The sequence below is a fragment of the Rhagoletis zephyria genome, unplaced genomic scaffold (genome assembly GCF_001687245.7).
Source record: "Rhagoletis zephyria isolate East Lansing unplaced genomic scaffold, Rhagoletis_zephyria_1.1 Rzeph_scaffold_05656, whole genome shotgun sequence".
Classification (NCBI taxonomy): domain Eukaryota; kingdom Metazoa; phylum Arthropoda; class Insecta; order Diptera; family Tephritidae; genus Rhagoletis; species Rhagoletis zephyria.
In genome coordinates this window covers 10,213-27,833 of record NW_016162739.1, presented here as the reverse complement: position 1 = coordinate 27,833, position 17,621 = coordinate 10,213, and the positions used below count along the sequence as shown (strand labels likewise).

The 17,621-nt window shown below is 33.8% G+C and overlaps 1 long non-coding RNA gene across 1 annotated transcript in view; it reads left to right on the top strand.

The window, feature by feature from the left end:
* The window catches only part of LOC108372339 (uncharacterized), an 18,563-nt gene extending 1,949 nt beyond the window's left edge, over positions 1–16,614 (top strand). Inside the window, exons 2-4 of the long non-coding RNA XR_001848846.1 lie at positions 1,240–1,247; positions 5,382–5,383; positions 16,489–16,614. This is a non-coding gene — a long non-coding RNA (uncharacterized LOC108372339). The remainder of the gene's footprint in view (positions 1–1,239; positions 1,248–5,381; positions 5,384–16,488) is intronic.
* Positions 16,615–17,621: the final 1,007 nt, after the last annotated feature.

The following is a 17,621-nucleotide window of genomic DNA, read 5'->3' as shown; positions in this document are numbered from 1 at the left end:
TAAATATTGAAGCTAATTTATTCAAAATTGATGCTTGCAACAATTCTTTACCAAGAAATACGCTTATGGTAAAATTTTGGAAAATGGGCGGGGCACCGCCCACTTATGATCCCATATATGTATATCGGTAACCGTTCTACCAATTTGTACCAAACTCGGTGTGGTTATTGTGCTTGCCACATGAAAGCAAAGCATTGAAAATTACTGAAATCGGTCTAAAATTACGGCCGCTTTTCATATAACGGTAAATTTCAGAAATGCTTGAAACTTCAATGTTTCGAAATTGAAGGACGCTAATTTACTCAAAATTGATACACCCCGGCTTACCATCTAGCGGTAGAAAAGGTGAAAAAACATATATTTAATATTTGCGCCGGGTATTTAATGTTCGGCTCCGCCCGAACTTAGACTTTCTTACTTGTTACTGGATAAATTTTTACTAGCAACTATTTGCTAGTAAGAAAAACAGCTGATGGCATGATGCTAAATGTTATTCACGTTAACAAAATAATTGTTTGTGGTGCCTTTAGAGTTGCAATTGACAAAATAAACCTATTTAAATTTATAATAAGATGGAAAATACTAGTTTTCTAAGAAAATTGCATCGGAAAATAACAAGTTAATCAGCTGTTCATAAAACTAGCAACTTCTTGCTGGTTTTGCGTTTTCGTACTTTCTTGCATATTTCACTCGTTGGGAGTAAATATTGGCTTACTCTCCTAAATTTGGTTACTGACAAGTTACTAGATATTTTTTGCTGGAGAATACGAAAACACAACTATTATAGAATCTCTTCAACAAAAGTAATGGTGGCACTATCATGTAGTATTGAAAATACACAAGTGCTTAAATCTCTGCCGCCTCACTCAGTATTATACCAACATTCGGTTCTTTTTAGTCTGCAGGTGGCCTTGAAGGCTTTCCCACGTATGAAAACAAAGTGAAACTATACACCATTAAAAAAAATTAAAGTTAAATAAAGAAGCTATCAAGCAACCATTTTGGTTCTTTACTAACGAAACCAGATAAATTTTCGCGGACCCCCATATTTTTTTCACGCCAACGTAGGCCCCCGTTGAGTCTCCCGTGGGCCCCTGGGGGCCTGGACCACCTTGGGAATCACTGGTGTAGAGGAATAAATTCTCTACATAATTAAAATGGGAAGTATTGCGCTCTGGCTTATCACTTTCGCTTAATCTATTGGTAAATTCAATGATTTTTTTTGTGAAATATAAGCAGTAAATAATGTTACTCATACGCCATGTACGAGCATCCAAGCGTTTGATCAAACGTAAAGGAAGACGATACCAATTTATTATGCGATGGGGATTAGTCGTAGCGTAGTAAATACCTATGCAAATATGTAAATAATTTCTTCCTCCACAATGTGGTATTTTTATGATTTTCATAAATGCATTTGATTTGACTTAGTCTGAGATGAATTGGATAATATTTGTTAGAATTAAAAATTCGAAAAAGTTAGAGCTCACTGTTACACCATTATTGGACTTGGCCTTGCAATTGCGGAACGGCTGACAGTTAAAAAAAAAATATAAAAGGCGGTCAGTATTTTTGTTACCTCTTTTCAAGGGATTGTTGTAAGTATCAATTTTGAATAAATTAGCGTTCTTAAATTTTGAAATATAGAAGTTTTAAGCATTAACGTTATATGAAAAGTAGCCGTACTTTTAGTCCCAGTTGGGTACAAATCGGTAAAACGGTTACCGAGATACATATATGTGATTATAAGTGGGCGGTGCCACGCCCATTTTCAAAAATTTTATCATAAACGTATTTCTTGGTAAAGATTTGTTGCAAACATCAATTTTGAATAAATTAGCTTTAGTATTTACTGATTTATCGAAGATTTCGTATTTTTCTAAATTACCGTTATATGGGATGTGAGCGAGGTTATTGTCTGATTTTAAAAATTTTCAGTACCAAGGCCAACAACTGTGCCAAGTTTGGGATAAATTGGTGGAGCGGTTACCGAGATATACACATGTAACCGTAAGTGGGCGTGGCTACGCCCATTTTCCAAAAATTTATAATATTCTTGTTTTTCGTCTAAAAATTATTGTAAATATCAATTTTGAGTAAATAATATTCAGTAGTTACTAAAATATCGCAGTTTTCGTATTTCTGAAAACTACCGTTATATGGGAGGTAGGCGTAGTTATTGTCCGATTTTTGCCATTTTCAATAACATCCGTCCTACGCCCGAAACAAGTACACGTACTAAGTTTCGTTAAGATATCTCAGTTTTTAATCGAGTTATCGTGTACAGAGAAGGACGGACAGACAGTCACCGCTTAATAGATTTCTCTTTTCATTCTGATCATTTATGTATACATTTGTCTACATCTATCTCGATTCGTTTTGCCTTTTATAAACAACCGTTATGTGAGCAAAGTTATAATACCCTTGTGCACAAGTGCGCTCGGGTATAAAAGTACCAATCGGCCCGGTTTTGGCAAAGTTATGGGTACATATTCAAAAAAAAATAGGACTTTTTTTCATAAATCGTTATATCGAGAACGGCTAGACAAAAACATTAAATAAATCGGAGAGGCTTCTCCGAATATGCTTGTGTGGACATTTTTACACATTTCTTTTTTTATTAAATTCGCTGAATTCGTGAAAAAAAATTACCTTTATTCATCGAGTAGCATCTACCGAAATTCCAAGTGAGAAAATGTGAGTCGCGAGCTCGCATCTTGTTTGCTAAACACCAAATTCGTCTGTATAGCACCTAACTAATACATATTACAAACATGTTTCGACACGCAGAAATCAAAACAATGTGCGACAAAAACCAAAAACATTTCAAAACACACGAAGCAATATACTAACGAACCTAGGGGCCAAATATAGTAAAACTGCGTTTTTAGATTTTGTCTCCGACGCCAGTAACTTTTTTTGTTAAAGGACTTTGAATCTTCAACGATATGAAAAGTTCAACAACTTATTAAAAAAATTCAGTGTGATGTAGAATAACCGTATGGACATTCAATAAAAAGACAATTTTTTAGAATTGAAAAACATTAAATTTGTTGGTGCACAAGGACGAATAGATATTAAAAATGTTCTTTTAAATAATTTTTGTATCCTAAACTAATAAAGTTAAAAGGACGATTTCAACACCCTTTCGACATTGTGTTCCCAAGCATTCAATTTTCTTTGAATTTAACAGAGTTTTTTATTTTATTTGACACACATATTGTTATTCTACATTGCACTGAATATTTTTAATCATTTTTGAATTTATCATATCCTTGAATATTCAAAGTCTTTAAAAAAACCCTTCGTCAGAGAGGAAAACTAAGCATTTTTACTATATTTAGTCCCGAGTTTCGTGAATATATTAATTTTTGATGGACATCGGCGTAGCCAGAATGAAATTTAGGGGGGGGCTCGACCCTATTAAGCTGGCATTTCAGGGTACTATTTTATATATATATAAGGAAAAGTTGAAAGTTAGGTGGGGAGGGGCTCGAGCACCCCCCTGCCACTACCTGGCTACGCCCATGTGTATGGATAAAATTGACTGTTGCACGCTGTTGTATGGTGTCTACATTTGTAGACTAGGAGTCCAGGCGATAGTCATTTTTAAAATAAAAGTTTTGAAGGTATCGGAAATAATTGTTCTCTACGCTTAATAGCCAAAACTGTTTAGAATTGATTTTCATGTAGCTAATGAAAAACTCGGGCACGGTTGTAGTGGAATTATTTTATTTATTTAAAATTTTCAGCAAAAATGCTACAAATGTAGACTACAGAACACAAGAAGGTTAAATTTAAAAATTGGAGCATTACATTTAATAAAAAATAATGTTGCTGCCTTTTCAAGTTCTTGCCTGTTTCTATTTCACCTTAAATGTATTAAAAAGGATAATTACAAACTAAAAAAAAAAAAACAGGTCATATTTATTACCCGTATGTATTGTTAAAGCAATTGTAGAACACAGTAATCAATTTTGAATGAATAACCGCCCGATTCAGACCGATTAATTATTCCCCGGAATAACTGTTCTGACTTCTTTATTACGCCTTATTTCGTTTTATTCTATACGTCATTAATGGACTTATTCCGACTAATTCTCCTCTATTCCATAAATATTCCTATTCTGCCTTATTCCGACATATTCGGAGTGTCAATAATATAGCCGTAACTGAAACATCACTTTTTAGTTTTTCCAGAATGCTGATAAGCCACAGAAAGGCAAAAAATTCAAATTTTGTGTGCGTGGCATGCATAAACAAAGAAAGTTGTAGGTATTGGGGTTAAATTGTTTTGAAGTTGCACTTATAAAGGTTACAATGTTTTGTTTTTTTAAGACTTGCATTAATCAAGGAATTCCACCTATTGAGAGTTGCGGTTACCGTGTACGGTGTGTGCATAAATATTTTTGATCGAATAAACTGTAATTAAGTTACGAACAACTATAAGATTCAACCTATGAAAAACGCATTTTTAGACCCTAAGTCCCGATTTTGAGGGGGTATTCAAAATTCTAAGTATGCTTATTTTTTGTGCTTCATTAGATCTATAACTTTGGCAGTCACACATTTTTTTTATTCTGACGAAATCCTTGATGGTGGCTGTAAGGTTGTACTTATGTATATTGTTCTCTGATTTTGACTTTCTATTTGCTAAGTTTATTGTGCTAATTCTGGGTTAAAGTTGTGATAAAATGTGCCTATGAGCATCTTAGTGTGAAATAAATGAAGCTAAGTGAAAGTTTATTAAATTAAATTTAATTAAATTTCACTAGCATACATTCTAATCTTGCCGTGTCATTTGTTGCTATCATTGTTGTTGTATCCTTTGTAGTTAACTGAAATCGTTTTGTTTGTGCACATTTGTTCCACTCTTTTTTTTGCTTCTTCTAGTAATTCTTGTTACAGCTGTTTGCGTGGCGTTTATTAAGTGTCATAATACAGTGATACTCAAACTGTTGGCTACATATATTTAAAGCTAATTACATCAACCCCTAAATTGTTATAACTTATTTTGTTTGTCTTTTTATTAACATGTGTCATTAAATCTTTCAGTATGAAGTGCGATCTTGATACTTGTCAAGGTAAAAGCGATTCCGGACGCTACTTATCATGCTGGCTTTGTGATGGCATTTACCATCTGAGATGTGCTGGTTTGACAGGAAGAATTCTGGACGCTATTAATGATGGCAAGGGCCTTCGCTGGTCTTGCGTTAAGTGCAGGTCAACCGAAGTTGATCTTTTTAAGTTATTTACGCACACCAGAAATGGTTTTACAGAAATAGGAAGAGAATTGTCAGTACTGACAGAAAAATTTAAGCATTATGAAAATGTGTTTAAATCATTAAAATGCTTTTATAGCTTGCAATCCGTGTGTCTAGACGTAAGCGTCTTCATAGTCCATCTAAGGAAATTATTGCCGTTGCACGACAGAATAATCTTCCGACTGACCTAATTAATCTAACTTCTCCATGTCCTCCAGCATCAGAATCCTCAGCCTCAAAAGAGCGTGTAACGATATCTGCTTCGAATAATAACGAGCCTGAAGTATCTTACCCTCCCCCAATTGAAGTGGTGGCATCGTCTTCAAAGCGTCCACCGCCTTCCCTATCTTCAACTAGTAATGCAGTAACTCAACCCCTTCCGCCGGTACTCCAGTCTGATACAAGAAACTAGTTGTGGTTCCGCCAAAGAAGACAATGTTTGTCTCTAGATTTTCGAGAGACACTTCGGAAGACGATATAAAGTTTTATATATCATACAAAATTAAAACTGTCGACTTAAGCATCAGGAAATTTAATTTTATATACGAAAGAAATATTGCTTCATTTAAAACTGACGTAAATTTAGATAATTCTAATGCGCTCCTTAGAAGTTCTTTTTGGCCCCCCGGAGCGTTCGTTCGTGAATTCGAATACAGGCCCAAAAAAGGAAATAACTTAGCTAATATTCCCCGTCATAACACTGAATCAAAAAACTAACTATTAAATCTTCTTTAAGTATTTATTACCAAAATGCAAGGGGCTTAAATACTAAACTAACGAACTTATACCTTAAAGGCCTTGAATGTCATTACAGTGAAATCCGCTTAAGTACCCCCCGCTTACGTACCTAACCCGCTTAAGTAACCAACATTTTTGGGCAATGTGAATTTTTGAATGTAATCTGAAGAAAATTCCTCTCTTAAGTACCTCCCCGCTTATTTACCCAACCCGCCAGATTATCTCAATTTTTCGTACCCCATTTACCTTTTTACCTATAATTTTACCCTTTTAAGTGCTCTTTTAAGATTCCTTAAAATATTTACATATTTGGAAACTCAGTGGCAGCGTTACACACCTTCGGCAAAAAAATTATAAAAAATCTATGGTAATTTTTAGCCACTTGAAACTTGCACGTTATTACACTAAAATTGAATGGGCTATAAAACTGTATACTCAAAACACACATCTGAGAAAAAAAATTTAAATTTTGATGATTTTTTTTTCTTTAAGTGTTCTATTAAATCTTAAGCTTAGGTTTACATGGTATTTGTTAGGGAATGAACTGTATTTTAATTGAAATATCTTAAATAAATACGTATACTTCATTAAATGTTTATGCTTTATTCAAGGATTTACATATTTAAGGCGGGTTCCTTTAAGAACCCAACCCGCCTAAGTACTTCAAAAAGCTGGCATTTTTCGTGAGGTACTTAAGCGGGTTTTACTTTATAATATTCTTTCTTTCACTGAAACTTGGCTGAAGCCTCATATTTTCAATTCAGAGCTTCTTGCAAATAATTATCATATCTATAGACAAGATAGGGAGGACAGAATCGGCGGTGGCGTACTCTTCGCTATATACTCTTCAATACCATCTGAAGAAGTTAGTCTTACACACATTGATTCAGTAGAATTCAAATGCATTCGTGTAGAGGTTGGAAAAGGTTCTATTTACTTAGCTCTATGCTATATCCCTCCCCCATCTGACATATTGGTGTATTGGTGATCCACTAGTTTTGCCCGAAGATGTCTTCCACCCTGCTATGGAGATATGTTACGAAATTATAAGTGATGGTCAAAATTGCGGTATCCAAGCATACGAACCAAATATTCGCTTTGATTTTTCGAAAGCCAACTTTAAAAATCTTAACAAAGAACTCTATAAATTGTCGTGGCCTGCACATAAAGAAAACATTGAACAAAGCCTTGCACTTTTTAGTTTTACTTTACATAAATTATTTGAAAAGCATGTGCCTAAACGCATGTATGTTCCTGAAGAAGAAACACACTTATGGTTCACTAAAGAACTGAGAAATTTGAAAAACAGAAAGTGTCGTTATTTTAGATTACAAAAAAAAAAACGGTATACACTCATACTATGTAAAATTCTCACTTTTGCGTAATAAGTTTTTTGAATTAAAAAAAGTACGGCGTATAATATATAGCCCCAAATAAGACTTTTAGCAGTACTTGATATTCTACTTAACCGTTTAGCACCTGAAGCTAAAAGCCGGTTATTGTCCGCACCCTGGTTAGATAGACTTAGAGCCATTTCAACAATATTAGAATGGACTCTCTGCCCATGTAGACATTCGGATTCGCAAAACATTCGTATCATTTGATGCAACATCCCTGATCGAGAGAAATTTCCTCAAAATATACTCAAGAGCATCCGAAATTTCTCACGTTTTGAGGAATTACTCTCAAGTGGCAACACTGCACCAAAGTAAAAAGTGGCGGAGAATTCGATAGTGAGCAATATAATCTACTGAAAAATATTTACCAGTTTTCCGTGGAATTGAGACTCGGAAAAGGTATTAGGTATTATCATAGTTTTTACATATATTTCAAGAAAGCAAAAAATTAGAAATAATTGAGATTATGTACTTTCTTTATTAAACACCTAGGATATCACTGACCATTATAAACACGGTGACCAGAAATATATTTTGAAAATGCAGGACAATTATTAAAAAAATTTACCTACATATAATTGCGTAGTATAAAAATAACAAAAGTATACTACATACATATATACACTCCTCGTCATTTGAATAGCGCACCCTTTTTTTGCTTTTCTTCCATACAAAGTATGCTTGACAAAATTTTTACATGGAAGAAAATGTGCAGCACCGTCAACAAAAAAAAAATTGCCGCCCCTATGTTGATTTTTTTTTTTAATTTTCAAAAATTATTAAAATCGGATTTAGACGTAGAATATGCTATATTTTTTATAAAAAATTTATGAATATTAAACAAACAAAAGGAAAACTGTAACTAGTAAGTATTAAAGGAGTGCGCTTTCAAATAACGAGGAGTGTATATTTCTTAATTATTAATGTAATTTTAAACTTTAAACATAAATCACATTTGCTTCATTGGTATTAGTCTTTTTGTAATGAATATTTATATAATTATAATAAGGCATATTACATATTACCTTACATGAAATATGAACCCCTGTAAAGCAAATTTTTTAGGCAAACTTTGGGTCGTTGAACACGAAAATAATACCCATGGTTTCAAAGAAGTGTTCTCGAGAATTGTTCGAGAAACGTATTTTTAGTACTTTTTTCAGTTAATCGTCAATATCACATGAAACGACCTACAGCTCGAAAGGGCCCTTTGCAAAAGTATATAATTTGTGCAGATTGTGTTCCGTAACATCTACATTTCTCATCAGATTTTCATTTACTGTAAAAATAAAATGTTTGAAATTTCAATTTTTTCGATTTTGGTCGCTTGTAACACTAATCACTTTCATCAAAATCGGCAAAGTAATATATTTTTGTAAGAGGACTGTAGGTCGCTTATGTTGATTGGATAATTTTTTCATGAGATATTGACGAATAGCTCCGAAATGTACCAAAAACACGTTTTTCCTAAAAAATTACGAAAACGCTTCTTTGAAAAGAAAATTGGCTTGGAAAACATTTTTTTTTTCTTAAGCGATTACCACAAAATTTGTAGAACAGTGTTATTGATATATTTGATGCTGGTCTTCGTTTTCTCATCATCCATTGCCCATAACCGTACAAAATTTAAAACGCATTGACTGGTTGAACCAGCTTAACCTTATTTAGTTATTAATTAGTTATCGACGCTGCTTTTATTTCGATTAGGAAAAGCTAATTTTAAAATATCGAAGAAAATGCGGGACAAAGGCAGGACACTTGGAAAAAATCAGTACATGTACAGTAGTTTTGAAAAACTACGCGGGACAGACCTGTAAATAACAGTACGGTCCTGCAAAAAACAGAACGGATGGTCACCGTAATTATAAAAGACCCTGAGTGACGGCAAAGCTCAAATCTTTACAAATTTGTTGATGTGATTTTTGGAATGAACGATCAAAAATTAGCCGGTATACATATTTTAAAATTTTTAGAATGAGTGGTGGAATTTTTGTACTGAAAGGGTTAAGAAAGCTTTAGTTTAAAAGTGGGATACTAAATGCCTTTCACATAAACGGCGCCAAATTTTCAGTGACTATTGCGTTTCAGATTACGACTAATTAAGTTAACCCAATAACTCAAAATTGGTAAACTTGCACATTCATGCTTCTGGCATGAGGGTGACTATCGTCGTTTAAAGTACAAAACCGCGTATTAAGAAAATGCAAAACCGCGTATGTGAGGTTGCATAAGTTATTTTTTAGAGAGTGAAAACACTCATATTTCAAAATGGTTATCTTTTTTATAAAGAATTCGCATTTGTGGCTAGTATATTTCAGGACGAATGGATAAGGAATGAGCCAAGGGCTTGTGTGAGCAAATCCAATATTTGGCAGCCAATGTCAGTTACGCGGCATTGCAGAATGACGATACGCGGTTTTGTACTTTAAACGACGCTATTTACTTCATATTTATTTATTTACTTCACATTTATTAATTTTTAATATGCCTGTTCCTGTTAATATTCTTCTATTTGTATGAAAACAAGTCAATGAAATGTAAGTTTAGTACTCCACTCTACTTAATAATAATAATAATAATGGAGCCATTTAGTTTACACTAGAAATTTTAATCACGGGATCCCGGCCTTTTTAAGGTCCCGAAAATCCCGGGAGTCTGGGCAAATAATCCCGGGACTTTCGGGATTTGTTATTTGCACTGATGGCAATAATAGAAACTCCTTTTCTTGACCAGTATTGGCTATATTTCCTTTTTTACTTACTAATTAATATTTCTTTAAAAATGTCTAGCTCATTATACATATAACACAAATATCAATATATTAGCGAAACCATGGGCCAAATATAGTAAAATTGAGATTTAGTTTTTCACTCTGACGGCAGTAATTCAAAAATGATTTAAAAAATTAAGAGAAATGGGCTTAGAGAAGCAGTATGGGTATAATATTAAAGAGGAAATCCTGTGGAGTTTAAACAGATTCAAGATTTTGGTGCAGAAGGACTGGTAAGTATTGAAAATGTCCTTTTAAAATTTTATCCTTCAAATTTCACAATATTTGTTTTTGAAAAAATTTTATCGCACACCTAGATCTAACGATCAACTCAAGCAAAATGTATGTCGAATTTTTTGCATAAATCAATTCATAGGACTTACATCCTATTAATGCGAATTGTTTGTTCTTCATGATTTTAAACATTAACTAAAAAACTACCTTTATACCCGTTTTTGTATTAATTGCACTGAAGCAGTTATATTTCCTTCTATGGATTTTAAGTTTGCTCACTTTAGATCTTGTTGTGTGATTAGTTAAGGACTTATATAAACACGATAACATCCTCGAATTTCGTCCTTCTAACTTTATCAGCTTACAAAATTACCAATTCGTCCTTGTGAATCCAAAAAATTTAAATTTTTTACATTCTAAAGAAACTTCCTCATGCATTTGGTACCCATATTTTTTATCTCCATTGCATTGAAGTTTTTATATAATTTTTGGAATCCATTATATCTTTAAAATTACAAAGTCCTTTAAACTAATTCTTGAAGGCAGAGAGAAAAAATAAAAACGCCACTTTAAAAGGAGGTTTCAAACCCATTGATTTATTATTTATTTTATGGCAGGAGCGCTTCTCAAACAATATAGAAGTAATTTTTTCGATTTAAGTTGTTGAAAAGTTATGAATATCTTAATCCCGGGACTAATCCCAGGATCCCGGAATTGTGATAATGACATCGGAAAAACCTGAAAAATTAACATCCCTAGTTTACACACATGGGTATTTCCATATGTCACATACGTGACAGTCGTACGTTTCAATGAGATACAAACAAGGAAAAATATTTGTTTTCCTTTACTTTATTTGGATCCTTGCGTAGCACATAACTAGCTCTATATTTAACCGAAAAAAATAAAACAATCGAACAGCATGGTCCTTAAATATACGCAATTAGAAAGAGTGACGTTACGTGACAAAAATGGAAGTTGGTTTTTTCTTATCTTACAAAATCGCAAAGCTCTGCGAATTTTCACGAAGCTTGTTTTAATATGATTTGGTTTCTCCAAAGTAGTAGTTGTTTTTAGAGCTTTTTGAATTAATACAACTTGTTTCAATTATCCTTTACAACCCCAAGTGTGAAACGTTACGAGTCGTGACATAAATTTACATCATTATATGTATTTTAATATTGCTTTTAAACGATTTTTTACCGCAAGCAAAACATGGATTTTATGCCGAATATACTTTGTATTTTGACTTCAGCGCCAATTCAGGGTAAATTTTTTGTAAATTTGTGATTTAATATGTTTCAACTGCATACGCCAAATTTGAACCAAATCGGACCATAAATACGGTTTTCAAAATATCTCGACCCTGGCGCCACCTAGCAAAAATTTTTTTTTGCTTGCATAACTAGTATATATTAAAAAAAAAGCAGACAAATTGGCCCAAAATACGTTAGATATATGACTTTAATTTTTTTTCGCAGTAGACCTTCCGACGAAAACACCCATTTTTATTAATAAGGATTAATCAACTACATTCAAATTTTTAAGCAAAATTTTCGAGGGATTTTTTGATATGCCAGCCCCCCTAAATTCGATCCTGGTGATGCCCATGATTATATATTCAACTATTCCAGTAGCTGCATTTTTACTGTTTATTTATTGATTTTTTATTCTTATTATGCATTTCATGAATATTTTACAATTTTGTTTCATAGATATTTCGTCGTTGGGTAGAATCTAACTAACGAAATTCTACTGCTTTCCTTTGGTATTACCTACATATGTATGTCCTTTTTTGTCAATACATGTGCATGTCTGAGCATTGAGTACGTAACCGGCATGGGCGTATGGAAATACATACCATTAAAAAATTTGCGCATTTTAAATATTAAGCTAATTTATAATTTTTATTTGTACTCTTATTTACATTCCCGTTTTCTCATACTCAGCTTTAGAGACTTTGTAACTTTTCAACTACTATATATGATTACAATCGTGCGGAGTTGTGTTCAACACTTTTGCTCATTTGCAGTTCACATTTCAATGCAGCACTATGCTTAATTTATACTTAAAATTGATGGCCTACTTTGAGGGGCTCTCTATCATTTCAGTAACATGCCAAGCTTTTACCTACAAACATACATGCATATACCTATGGAAATGTACTCTTTATTTATATGTACATATCGAGGGCTTATATTCAATACCCTCTATCTACAATTTTGATGAAAATGAGTTTTTGATGGTAACGTGAGCTCTTATTTATCCTTCAGCCATGACAATAATGCCAAACTTAAAATTTTGCTTTTATGGTATTATATTCTCATTTTGAAAAATCCACTATCTGCAATAACATTTTGTTACAAAAGCAAAATCCTCTATCTACACAATTTTGCTGGAAAATCGTTTTCATTACCATTTTTTTGTGGCAGGTCAAATAAAGACTGGGTAAGCTACATGTGCCGATGCATGTATGTATATGTTCCGGTAAAATCCGATCTTAGGTCAAACTAGTTTTGCCCAGGCTAAACTTGTTCTACCTAATGCGATGTCCAACCGAAACCAAATCTTGTGGACTGCGTAGCTTCAGTTGGACTGATGATGAGAGTTACAAAAATAGTTTATTCTAAGATCGGGTTTGGCCGGTAGCTTACAGGTATATACATGTCCGCTCATTTACTACAATAATGTCATAACTCAAAAAATCAAAACTCGAGAAAGACGGCTTTAAAGTTTTGAATTTACATATACGCCGATACTAAAAATGAATACATATTTTATTCTAGTGAGATTCTGGTAAAGGCCTGTATGCAGCTCTCAAGAAAAGCAAAAACTCCATATAAAATGACGTACAAGAAATGGCTAAGAAATTTTCTTGAGTCAAATTTCCTTAAGGCAGTACGCAGTTCTTAAGAAATTTACTACGCTTTCTACTACGGTTTTCTAAAGTTTTTTGTGAAGAAAGAGCATAAGGCAACCCAGTTTTGCAACAGAAATATATGCCCGTTCCATTATTTCTTGAGGAAAGAGTGAGGCAACAGGCTGTGAAGTATCAAAAAATGTCAAAATTCCTTGGACACACACGCGAAATAATGGCAATTTTTTCTTGACCGTTTTCTTGAGAGCTGCATACAGGGCTTAATCGATACAGCTATGATATTTTTACACGAAATAGAAGAAGACGTAGCGATAATTTCTGCATACTCAACTCAAAATTTGTATTTTTTGGATTATGACACTACTAAAGTAAATGAGCGATGTGTATATGTTTATTTGCCTCCACTTGGTCCGAAGATTCCCACAATTCTCTCTTACTCATATCTATTTAAGAGTTTGACCAACCATCTCTTCGATGACAGGCAAAAGCCCTGGTGCAGACAAAATCCCGTACCCCGTTCTAAAAAATCATCCGTATCCCATCAAACATAGAGTCATTAAACTCCATAACTACATTTTATTTCAAGGGTTATATCATCAAGAGTGGGAAACTGCTATTATTATTCCTATTGCCAAACTAAATACGCTAATGATATTTTAATTTTTTCTAAGACTAAGGACTTGACGCAAGTAAAAATTATTTTTTCTAACATACTAAACGATCTAATCAATTGGTCCAAATCTTCAGGAGCTCAGATTTAAGCTGAAAAAGTAATTTTTTCACATATGCAGAAAATACAAATAAATACATACATCCAACCCTCTCCTTGTCTAACACCCCTCCCCTATACTGATACATTGAAAATATTTGGAATGATTTTTTACAATAAACCTACTTTTAAGCAGAACTGTCATTATGTAAAAGTTGACTTTGGGCTCGTAATTTATGGACACTGCGCAAAAAAACATCTTAAATTGCTAGAAACACCTTACTATGTAGCAGAGGAGAAAAAGCATCCGTGCATTTCCCACCTCGCCAATAAAAGCTATCTCTCACGTCGAATCCTGCTTTCAACAAAAAAACTGATGTAGCAAGCAATCACCTTTATTTCGTATATTAAGCTACATCAAAGATTTCGACATCATCCGATGCTTACTAAAGTAAAAACTCTACCGCAAGGGCATTTGCCCAGTTTGATACTCATAAATTACCTGGGAGCTTATTTTCACAGACGGTTCCAGATATGGTGGTAACAAAAGGGCTGGGTGTTACAATTGTCTTCAGTGCTTTTCCCCCGTACTGCTCGGCATTTACAGCCGAATCAGCTGTACGTTTCGCCTCTATAAACGAAGGAAATTTCCTCATCTGAACGGACAGTAAACCAGCCAGCGAAGCCTCTTTTAACAGTGCTAATGATTCTCATATAATTTCGAAATCACGTGAAATACTCTTTTGACACAAAAACACATTTAAAATTATGTGGTTACCTGGGCACATCGGAATAGAAGGGAACGAATTTTCACACCTATGATTTCTGCATTAAAATCTTAGTTTAACATAGTATTTACGTCTAAAGAACTGACATTTTCATTATTCTGCAAAACCCTCTATCAGCAAATTTTTCTATATAAATAGTTATAATTCGAATTGCAATAACCTCTATCTGATCTTTAAACTAAAATTAAATGAATTAAAAGTAAAAAACTAGTTTTAGTATATTGCGTGAATATTTAAGACATGCGTGTGTACTTAAAATTATTAACACTTTTAAAAACAGCTGCCAAAACAGTTTTTTTGCTCTCCTGAAAAATTGAGTTTTTGCAGATAGAGGGTATTGAATATAAGCCCTCGATATGCACATCATACGACTGCGAATGGCAGAATTAAAAGTATAGCTTTTCTTCTGTCTTCTTTTTTTTATTTCCTTTTCGTCACTTAAAAAAAATATATACTGACTATAATTTGTACACTTTCTTTTACCTATCATCGCTTCCAATTAACGCCTAGGCTATGCTGAGTGCTCAACAATTATGTGCGTGTGTGTTGTACTAGGGAATAGTAGGCATTTATAGTGGTAGGGGAGTGAACTTCAACGGACGTAGACACTTTACATTACAAGAAAGAAAAGCCACAACAATAACTTAAACGTCGTTCGCATAGCCATTTCAAAGGCAGCACAATAATAGTCAACGCACCTCCGACAACCCATACCCGCTCACCGCACACGTGCTTGGCAAATTAGCTTTCTCATTATCATCAGCAAATTGCCTTGTGTTGCGTGTGAAAAGGTACAGTGTCGCCGTGGCGTCTGAAATCGACGTTGGCCTGGCGGCGATCTGGCTTCTGGCTTTAGCAAAGGGGTTTGAGACAGATCTGGGGGGTTACTCTGTAATGCGATACGAAAAGCGATGCGATTCGAAAGGCTTTCGGCACTCTCTATCACTATCGCAATGGTGTCGCAATCATATTTACTTTTTGTAGGGACCACTGATATAAAAGTAAACGGAAGTAAATGATTTTCGTTGCATACTTTAAGCGTTATCTCACTCTATACTTTAAGCCAAACAATTCGTTTAAATTTTTCGCCTGATTGTATGTTATCTAGCATACACAGCATGCACTTGATGAAAATTTTTCATTTTATACTTTTGTTATTCGCAATATAAATTGAAAGCACGTGTGTGCATAAACATACATATAGCATAGACACATATGTATGTACGTATGTACATACAAACAGCATATATTAGGCATGTTTTCTTTAACCTTCACAAGCTAATAGCTATTGGAAATAAAAAAAAAATCAAGTATGTATTCAAATTCAGTCGTTTTGTTAACGCATACGATTTCCTTAACACCGTGTCATACGATTGGTACATTTGAACATTTCTTATTTTGGGCTATTGGTACAAAATGAAAAAATTAGGATCCCATTTTTTTTGTAGTCACAAGAATGGTAAAATACAGCCAACTTCTATTGAGAAATTTGTACAAATTGTTGGTCGTAGTTGGGATAACGAAAAATGTTTGTGCATTCACACGATTGGGATACGATTTGCACCAAATTTTGGGCAAACGCCCAATCGTGTGACACTGCCTTTAGAGACTTATAGTGTTTTCTTTTCTCAAAAAAGTTCTGCCCTTTTATACGAAAAGTCTTGCTTTGAAAATGTGGCGTTCTTTATATGAGAATGAAACAGAAATTAGGTTTGTTCCACAAGCTACTTGTAGAAAAACTCGAGGAAAGCTCAAACTGTCAGCGTATATCAAACAAAACTCTAAAACTTACTTGTGGAACGCGTATGTCTAACTCGAAGTGACTTCGAGTAGCTTGTGGAACAAACCTATTATACTACTCCATCACAATTTATTTATAGAACTTAATACAGCTGAATTATTCACTTGGCCTGTAAGTCTTTAGTAATTTTAAAGCAAAACACTTATTTCTGATACGGAAAATAATTGTATTTTTACAAGCGTAAATTAAAAATTAACCGTGCAACTCTCACCCTCACGTTTATTTGAGGGCTGAAAAGGCAGCACGCAACCGTGCTGAGAAAAGAACTCGACGCCTTGTGAAAGGGCTGAGAAAAGAACATGAAAATTTGACAGCGCTAACACAAGGCAGAATAAGTGCAGCATTTTTTCGAGAAAAGAAAGCGCTATTAAAAATGCTTAGTTCGTATGCACTAATTATCGCATTGGCGTCTTTCGTGGTAAGCAGACAAGAATACAATTTTGATATTTTTTGAAAATTTGTATTTTTAATTACANCAGCGCTAACACAAGGCAGAATAAGTGCAGCATTTTTTCGAGAAAAGAAAGCGCTATTAAAAATGCTTAGTTCGTATGCACTAATTATCGCATTGGCGTCTTTCGTGGTAAGCAGACAAGAATACAATTTTGATATTTTTTGAAAATTTGTATTTTTAATTACATCCCAGCCAGCAAAATCATCGTAAACAAGCTAGTAATTGGATATTTTCTCGAAGAAAAACCGGATTAAAAATCGTTTATGATAGCCGTTTACGACTCTTTTTCGAACACTTTTTCGCTTTAAATTGTTCATCGCCTACGAACAGTCGTAAACTGCGTATAAAAAATTGCCAAAAAACAAAGAGGTTTTCTAGCTATTCAAGGGTGCACTTTATTATACTAAAATTAAATGGGCTATAAAACTGCATACTTAGAATTTTTCTAAAAAATCTGATTTGAAAGTAGAACTTCATACTAACTATATTTTTATAAAAAGCAATTAGAGAAGAAATCAGAATAAAAACTTTGCATTCATGGCGAATAATTCTCTGTGCCAATATTTTTTCCCAGCACTGTATATGTGA